The sequence below is a fragment of the Gambusia affinis genome, linkage group LG22, assembly GCF_019740435.1.
Source record: "Gambusia affinis linkage group LG22, SWU_Gaff_1.0, whole genome shotgun sequence".
NCBI classification, from domain to species: Eukaryota; Metazoa; Chordata; class Actinopteri; order Cyprinodontiformes; family Poeciliidae; genus Gambusia; species Gambusia affinis.
In genome coordinates this window covers 18261135-18269952 of record NC_057889.1, presented here as the reverse complement: position 1 = coordinate 18269952, position 8818 = coordinate 18261135, and positions in this window count along the sequence as shown.

Sequence of the window (8818 nt, the reverse complement as noted above, 5' to 3'; positions counted from 1 at the left end):
TTGGCTCCTAATCGTATCTTTTTCCATATTCTTTCTTCCTCTCTCCCATTCGTCTGCTTTACTCTGTCTGTCTGGTCTGCTTTCCTTACGATTGTTGTCTGACCCCCCGCCCCTGCCGCCGCACACCCTTCAGCGTCTCTTGACACCGCTGCTAATTACTAAACGCGCGGGGGCCATTAGCGCGGACCTCCAGCCGACGCCTGCTCCTTTTGTCAATTCATCTCCTGCCTTCGGTCGCTATCTCTCCATCTGCGCCCCGCGTCTTTCTCTGTTCTCGGTCAAAAGTTGCTTTGTGTGGGACACATTAGGCGAACAAAGGCAGCGAGCGGCAGCTGCACTCAGAAAGGTCACAGTGATGTACGGCGGCTCAGCGCTGCCGCCGGGGTCAGGCCTGTCGCAACGCAGCCGTACTTAGCACTCATGCAGCCAACAGTATCATGGGCTTTCGAAGGAAATGTACGTACTGCAGCTATCGATCCATCATAATAGAAAAATGGATCAAAGTGCTTATCGCAGAAGAAATACATAATCTTTCAATTCAGCCTCACGAAGTAGTCACACCCCTTTGTCATCATTGATTTTTCCAAATAAAACTTTTAAAAATGTGGTGGGAATTTGTATTTGGCCCCTCTGACTCACCCCTTAAGGCCCTCTTCTGCTGGAATTACAGCTGAAGGTTTCTCTTTGTAGCTTTCTACTGACTTTGCACTTGTAGACACTGACATTTTTGCCCATTCTTCTTTTGAAGATGGTTAAACATCAGACAGACTGAATGAAGAGTGCCTATTCACCCGTCCATTATCTCCTACTCATTTGGGGTTGGATCATGGGGGCAGCAGCCTAAGCAGGGAGACCCAGGCCTCCCTCTCCCCAGCCTCTTATTACAGCTCCTCCTGGGGAATCCCAAGATATTCCCAGTCCAGTTGAGGAACAGATTCCTTGAAATTCTAATTTGTCCTACAATGCCCTGAAATTGGGCCTGTGTCTCTTTAAGAAGTTCCTGCTCTTTCCAACATTCGCATAATGAGCTCAGCTGATGCGGAGTTCCACCAGGTGTTTGCTAATTGCTGCTGGCTAGTCTGAAGGAGCTGAGTGGGGTGAGTCAGGGAGTTGGGCTGCTCTGTGAGGCAGAGGCTTGGAAACTGCAGTTCCAAGGAGGAGCTACATCCTCTAAGGTGGAGCTATGTCCACCCAGGTGTTTTGCACAGCTGAATGGTGGCCAAGAGAAATTCAAGAATTTCTCAAACACGCACTGAAGTATTAAACCAACACTCCAGGTATGTTTTTGATGAGGAAATAACATTATAGCATGATGTAAATCTAAAAAAAGTGCATTTTACATAACATTTCCCCTTTAATAGACTCTTCTGTGCTTAGTTTATTATTAGGTAGATAAAAGTCATACAAAGTAGAATAAAACAATTGTTTCATTTTACTTTAAAAAATAAATCATCATTTGTATCCTTGAAGTACTTTTGATTTTGGTGATACGGTTTGGACTCCACTGGATCCAACACGTGCAATCTGGATAAAATACATCAAAGTTTGAGGTCGTGGGTAAAAAAAAATAAAATACGGGAAAATATTTGAAGGGAATGGATATTTTTTTCAAAGCACAATGTGGTCGATTGTGAATTGTATGACTTGTATACTGACGGTCTTGATGACCGTCCCATGAGGGAATAAGAAGCAGTTCAACTCCTGTCAGAAAATGACTCAGTTTGCATCTAAAATGACTCTCAGCGTTGCTCCTGCGTGTGCCTGTGTAGTAGATGGAAATTTGAAAGCTGGGATGCAAAGAAAGAGAGCATGGCGTAACTTTACACACACACACGTACAAGCACTGAGCTCCAGCCAAACATGGCATGTCTGTTCGATCCCGTAGGCTCGTTGGTTTTGTTTATTGTTTGTCTTCAGGCACTGGGAGGCCTTTTTACACTCACGAGTACACAACCACACACACATGGATTCAACCACTTGAAATTGTTCGATTAAGTGGGTCATCCTCTTCTACAGAGAGAAAATCGCTCTCTCTCTCTCTATCTTTTTTTTGTGTGTTTCTAGCCAACAGGCAATCGCACCCTTCCATGGTTTTGGCTGCACCTTTTAAGAGTATTTATGGAAATGACAGAACAGCAGTCTGGAGCGCCGCATGCCGCTTGTTGCTCTGCCTGCGTCTCACCGTGTTTGGCTCGTGCGTGCGCATCAAAGAATTTCAAAAGCAAGGACGGTCGTGCATATTAGCTGATATCTGTGGCTGTTAGCGCGCACAAAGAGCGTCTGGTTTGTCGTTAGGGATGCTTTGCGGCTCCCTTTATTTACTTTTCCATGATGAGCTCGGCATAGATCTCTCTCTTGCGCTGCGTTGTGACTCCATGGTAGATTTGGCAGGAGCACACAGACGCAGACCTGTCTGTGCGAATGAAAGCCGAGCGTCTCATAAAACCCCTTCACTTTGGCTGTCCGAGACACTGTGAGCTGAAGTGTCCATCTCTCTCTCCTTTTTTTTTCTTCTTCTTTTTCTCCTTTGGACAGCTCTGAGGCAGTCCAGTCAGATCAAGCTTCACCGCCAAGTATTCGGACTGATTGGCCTCCAGCAGCCACAGCTGCACAGGAACCGTTGATGCTGCATGAAATAAACAGGCTTCACAAAACATGAGGGGGGCTTTCAGGGTTTGATACTTCCCACATTAGGCATCTGATTTACAGACACGTACACACAGAGAGGCCGTCGTGCTAAAGGCTGAAAATGTCCTATAATTCAAATAAAAGTCAAGAGGAAATTGTGGAAAAACCATATTTGTAATCAGAAATGAAAGATAGCATGCATGGTTTCTGCAGTGAAGTCGTATCATTTTGCTTTAAGAGTCTCATTTCAATATGATTACGACATGAATTGTTGTATTTTTGGAACATGAAGTTACTCATAATACAGAGGTTGCGCTGCACCTTTTTGTTGTCCATCATTTTGACGAACGTGGTTAAAAAAAAAAAACAAGATCCCATCAAAATCTATATTTATTTGTATTTGAAATCTTGAAAATGACATTCAATTGCATTTAGTTTTTGTTCAGTTTAAATGGTACTCAGCTAGCTGAACAGAGGATCCACATCGTGTCGTCACACACCAAGCAGATGAAAGCATTTAACTTTTTCTCTGCAGTGACAAGTTTTGAAATCGGGGAACATTTCTCAAACCACCCTAACAGCATGTTTTTGGACTGTGGGGCAAGGCGAAGTACCCCGTATTTTCCAAATAATTCACTACAAAAAAAAATAAAAAAAAAAATAAAATATATATATATATATATATATATATATATATATATATATATATATATATATATATCTATAGATATAAACGAAAGTGACCATATCTTAAATATGTGCTGTGTAAGCATATGGAGCTGCTGCCACCAACTGTTTCGGAGGGGAACTGCTTGTTGCTCTGTTGGTAAGTTACCTCCCCATGGGAACAACCAATAACATGGCAAGGTTGGCCAATGACGCCCCCACTCCCCCTTGGCTCCGCCCCCTGACCAGACAGAGATAGAAAGAGAGTACACAAGTTTAACTTTGATGGGAACTATTATTTTTCTCTCTAAACGCATAAATGCCAGACTGACTGAATGTTCTTTGGACAAATTAGTGTAAAATTGCTTGGACACCAGAACAGAAGAAATGTTTTTCATCAACCAAATTCAGCATACCTTGAAAAAGACTTTGCACCAACAAGTTTGTGTCAATGTCAGCTTCTTTTCATGTTACAGTTTTGCTGGTGAATTAACTCAAATGTGTTGTTTGAATCTGTTAACTTAGCAAGATTTGCAGGCTGGTTTCGATCCCTCTTTTCTTGTACTTGCTAAAATGACCTCTCTCTGCTATTAAGATCAGATGCTTAATGATGTAAAACACTTAGGTGGGACAAAAACACATGACAGAAGAGATCTACAATGATGCAAATACTTCTGTTGTAGAAAAGTTTTTTCCTCATCACCGTCTGCATCTGATCCAAACTTCATTTCCGGGAGAGACTGCTTGTAGTTACATCATCACCATTTAATGTCCTTTTCCAAAAAAAAAATCTCTGCTCTAATCCGTCACTGCTGCCCAAAACGAAGGAACTGATAAATTCTATTATCCCAACAGAGCAATTTGCTGACAGTGGGGGCTTAGTTTTGGTTCCCACCGGGAACAAGAAGCAGCAGAAGCCTTCAGCTATCGGGCTCCCTTTTTTAGTTGGAGCCAGTTCACAGTTTGGCTTAAGGAAGAAGGTATCCTCTCTATTTTTAACATAAGGCTTAAAAAATTCCCAGTTTGTCATGCTGTTCTGAGCCCCGTCTGCTCGTGGACTCCCCGTGACGCTCGGAGTACCTTTCCTCAACTCTCTTTTACCCTGCATGTATTCATGGCACTTTCTGATGCCACTCGCTCTTGTAGTTTGTTCCCTTTTTTGTCCTTCTGTTCTCCGTCTTTATGCACCTTTCTGCAGGTTTCGCTCGCTCTAAAGCTGCAGGTTTTCTGATGTACTCCAACCAGCTCCACAGGCCTACCCACTATCATTTCCTTATAGCCGTCATGCACAGTTGTCCTCAAAAATTCACTCTTAATGCCGTGCAACCTGTCTGCGGTACAAACGGCCGTCGTCTCTGGCAAGCACGGCTTTTCTGCTCCATTGTGCAGTTTAACAGTACAGACAGTAATTTCATGCGGCCACCCTTTACCTGCTGAGCTCCTCTATTATTAATATTTACCTGACTCATTCAGTTTAATCCTCAGTCACTCATGTAACCGTTATCCACAAGCTGCCTGTAAAATGTATACAGGCTAAATCTAAGATGTGCTGTTGTATCGATAAGCTGCTCTTATCTTATGTTTTGTGTTAAAGAAGGTTAGAAATGGAAGGTCATGTGAATTGGTAATGACGTGTTATTGTAAGACACAACTGATAACACTTAAAACAGCAACTACACAGTCAAAAATGAAAATAAGATATATGTTTTTTGCTCTTTAGTTAAATCCTAACTAAGTAATCATCCAGTGCATCTCAAGTCTTAATCTTAATATGATTTATTGAATATTTTTAGGGTACAAAATGTAAGTATTGTAATGGGTTTTCTTGTGTATTCCAAAATCCCACAGTTTTTTTTTTTGTTTGTTTTTTTTGGTAATGTCTAGTAATGTCTTGGAGCAGGATTTTGATATTTTGTTCTGCAACATTCACAAAGAATACTCTGGATGAAAAACACCTGCCTGTGATTGGCTAGCCGTGTGGCTTGTTTACATCAACTTTGTCAAGTTGCAAGGGCAGACACTGACCGAAGCGGGCGCCGCAACTCGTACTGAGCGTTATTCTTTGTTCACAGAGATATACGCGCTCACATCAGTGCCACTGCGCACTCAACGCAAACCTTTGTTTTAAACGAGCGCAAACTCAGCAACTGGTGGGGATTTATACTCGATATGTACATTGCTGCTGTAGTCTCCAAAAGTCAGCCTTTGTAGAAGGATTGTATGAATACCGGTACCGCCTGCAAGCGCGCCGCCCAAATGATCCATTCTGAGTGAAGGTTGCTGCGCACGATCCACTCTGTCTTTACTGTAACTGCTACTGGTGTGTAAACATATATATTTAGAAAAAATAATCAACGGCATTTAGCTTGGCGGAGGTGCAAGTAAACCCTGCCATGCTTATAATATATGGGAGGAAACGTGTAGGATAAATTCTTTGTTTCCTCAAAAAAATTTAAAAGTGATATCTTTAATGACAGCTGGTACTGTGTGTTCAGCCTGATTTTGGAACAAGATGGTTACTGCAATGAGAACAAGGGAATAGTCTATTCTACGAGATGTTTGAAGGGTGCCACGTGTTTCACTCTGTAGGCAAAGATACTTCCTATGCTCCAGGAAGACCGAGGGTAGTCAAAATCCTATCAGGGATTTGAGGAGTTCTAGTGGCTTCTTGGAAGGCAGCAGCTACTTCGATTAGAGGGGCTGAAGCAAGTCTTTGTCCCAACACCAAACCCTGGGGGGAAAACCCTGGAAAGGTACCCCTACATAAAGAGCCGCATCATGGACCTTACCAGAGGGGCCGCTTTTCATTGGCTGATGCCCATTCTACGTGGTCTCCTTAGCTAAGTACAGCATAATGGCAGAACTGATACAACTTCTACACCTTGAAGCCTGTCTGCTACACAGTCTAACGTTAGCTAAACAGATCAATATGCAACGTGTACTGTATCTGACACACACTAAAGATTTTATTTAGCAGAAAAGGCTTTGGACTAAACTGTTCCTCGTGTTAACCACTCTAGCACCAAGTACAGCTGGTCAATCAACCATCGCTGTGTTCAGGGAAGCGCTGATTAATAATCCAGAAATAAATATCAAGCCTGGAAACTTGATGTCGTAACGGACTGAATGTTATGTTTTTAACGTAATCTTTGCTCGTCTTGCGGGGCGCAGGCGGTTGCCACGGTAACAGGTATGCTTAAATTACAAAGAAAGAGAGTAAAAAGGTACGAATAGTTTTGAGTTGATCACCTGTTCGGGTTATTTTACCTTTGTTTACATTTGCTGTGGCTCATTACAGCCGCTGTAGTTTCTAAACGTTGTACTCATTACCTCGTTCGTTTGTGATTATACGTCATTCACAACAAACATCAAATAGAACAAATAGATTTCATAAACTTTTAACAAACAAATGGCGTCTTTACCTTAACAGAGCTCTTTGGTTCCTCTTATCAGTCTATAGCTTCTCATATTGAGGTCATCAAACCAAATTTCAGATCTACCATAACTGACTGACTGACACCTGCTGGCCTCAGGTTTGCAACCAGCTTGTGACTGAGAAACCAGTAACCTCCTCCCAGATGATGACATGAACTTGTTATTTCCTCTGTCCATTGTAGTAGCTGATATATTGTGAAAATCCGGTAGAAATGATGCACTAATCGAGTTGTGTCTACATGGAAACAATGCGCTACGAGGCTTTGCTTGTGAGACTTGCGGTCACGTGGGTCGGTTGTGGGCGGAGCTTGGTAAGGTCCATTCGCCCAGTGAAGCCCAATTTGAGCAGTGCCATTGGTCCCAGGAATTGGAGATGCTGTTCCTTCAAGGTCAGTTTTACCTTAAACAAACGATTTCCACACTATAAATGTGCAACACTTCACAGCCAATGACATGATGACAACCGTGGTGTGCAGTTTTGCACGCTGGAGGTTCTTAGCAATTAAAAACTTTTGCAGGCGACTTCATTCTCTTCCACGGACAAATGTGGGTGGCCAGGGTGTGGGTGTTGTGTCCTTTTTTTTTGTTTTTTTACACAGTAGTCACATTGAAATCGCACAAATCTGTTCACTGATTTAAATTAAGAGTTATGTAGAATTAGACCAAAGTCAAGTTTCGCATACGTGATTCTGTACGGCGTACCTTTGGAGATCGCAGCCCGACAGCAAGGTTGACGTGAAGCTGAAGAGGAGCGTGGAGGACACCGCACCTCAGGAGGAATGACACAACAAACGCTTGCCCACAAACACAGACATACGTGCAAACACACCTCCTCTCCTCTCTCCTTTCTTCTCCCTCATCGATGACTCATCCCACTCGGGGACAGCGAGTGAGCGAGAGGCAACGGGAGGGAGGAGGACGAGAGAAGTGTGATAGACGACAGTGGAGAGGGGGCCAACGCTAGTTAATGGATTTGCAGAGACAACTTATTGCATAAAGCATCTTCCTGTTGACCTTTTGGTTTCCACGCTTTGGTAATCCCGTAATGTACATCGATATAAGTGGCAGCCGTTTAATTCTTCCAAACACCAGCATTCTGACCGGTCACACGTGGAGCTGCTTTTATTGTTCTACTTTTGTTTTTAGCATCTTTTAATTGTATTTTTTTGTTGATGGTTTATCACAACTCAGTTGTGAAACACAGAAGACCTTCCTTACCAACTGAGCTTCATGCCAAGCTCAGGAGCTGCGTTTCTATTGTCCGTATATCTGGGCAATTTGACATTTCGAAAATAAATTTGCTCAATGGAAACGTGTCAGTTTTGTAAAAACGTGTTTTTTTTTTATTAAAAATTTTTTTATTTCACAACACTGAAGTGGAAGCACTTTTTTCGCATCACACAAGTCACATGATCAACAACCAGACGTTGGCACCAGCACAAACCACGAAGAAGAAAACGACAGGAAGTGGCAGGAGGAGGACGGCACAAAATGTTGTTTAGTGACGTATTTTGTGAACAAACTTATTCACGCGTGATTTATATTGCGGCGTTTTGGCGAAATTGTAGTCTGCGATTTTACGCAAGAGCTATGGATTCAACATATGCAAATGACAACTTTTTATGAAGCGTGTGATGGTGTGAGAGCTACGGAGGAGTCAGCTGCACATTGTCTGGAAAAAACAAAAACATCATCCTCCTTCCACTTCCTGTTGTCTTTTTTGTTGTCTTCGCCAGTAACAACATCCAGCTGTTGGGACATGTGACAGGTGTGACGTAAAGAAAGTGCTTCCCTTACAAAAAAATCCCATGAAAATCACATGTAGATCACATGTGACTTTCACATGTGGTTCACACAAATTTTACATGTGAATGATGTGAATCACATGTGAAAGCACATGAATACGTGTGATTTTGGAACGTTTCGTGGTAAAATCACATGATTTTTTGTGTAATTTTCACATCACACGTGATTTTCATGTGATCACATGTGGAAATGTGTGATTCACGTGTGAATCACATGTGAATTTACCACAAAACGTTCCAAAATCACACGTATTCATGTGCTTTCACATGTGATTCACATCATT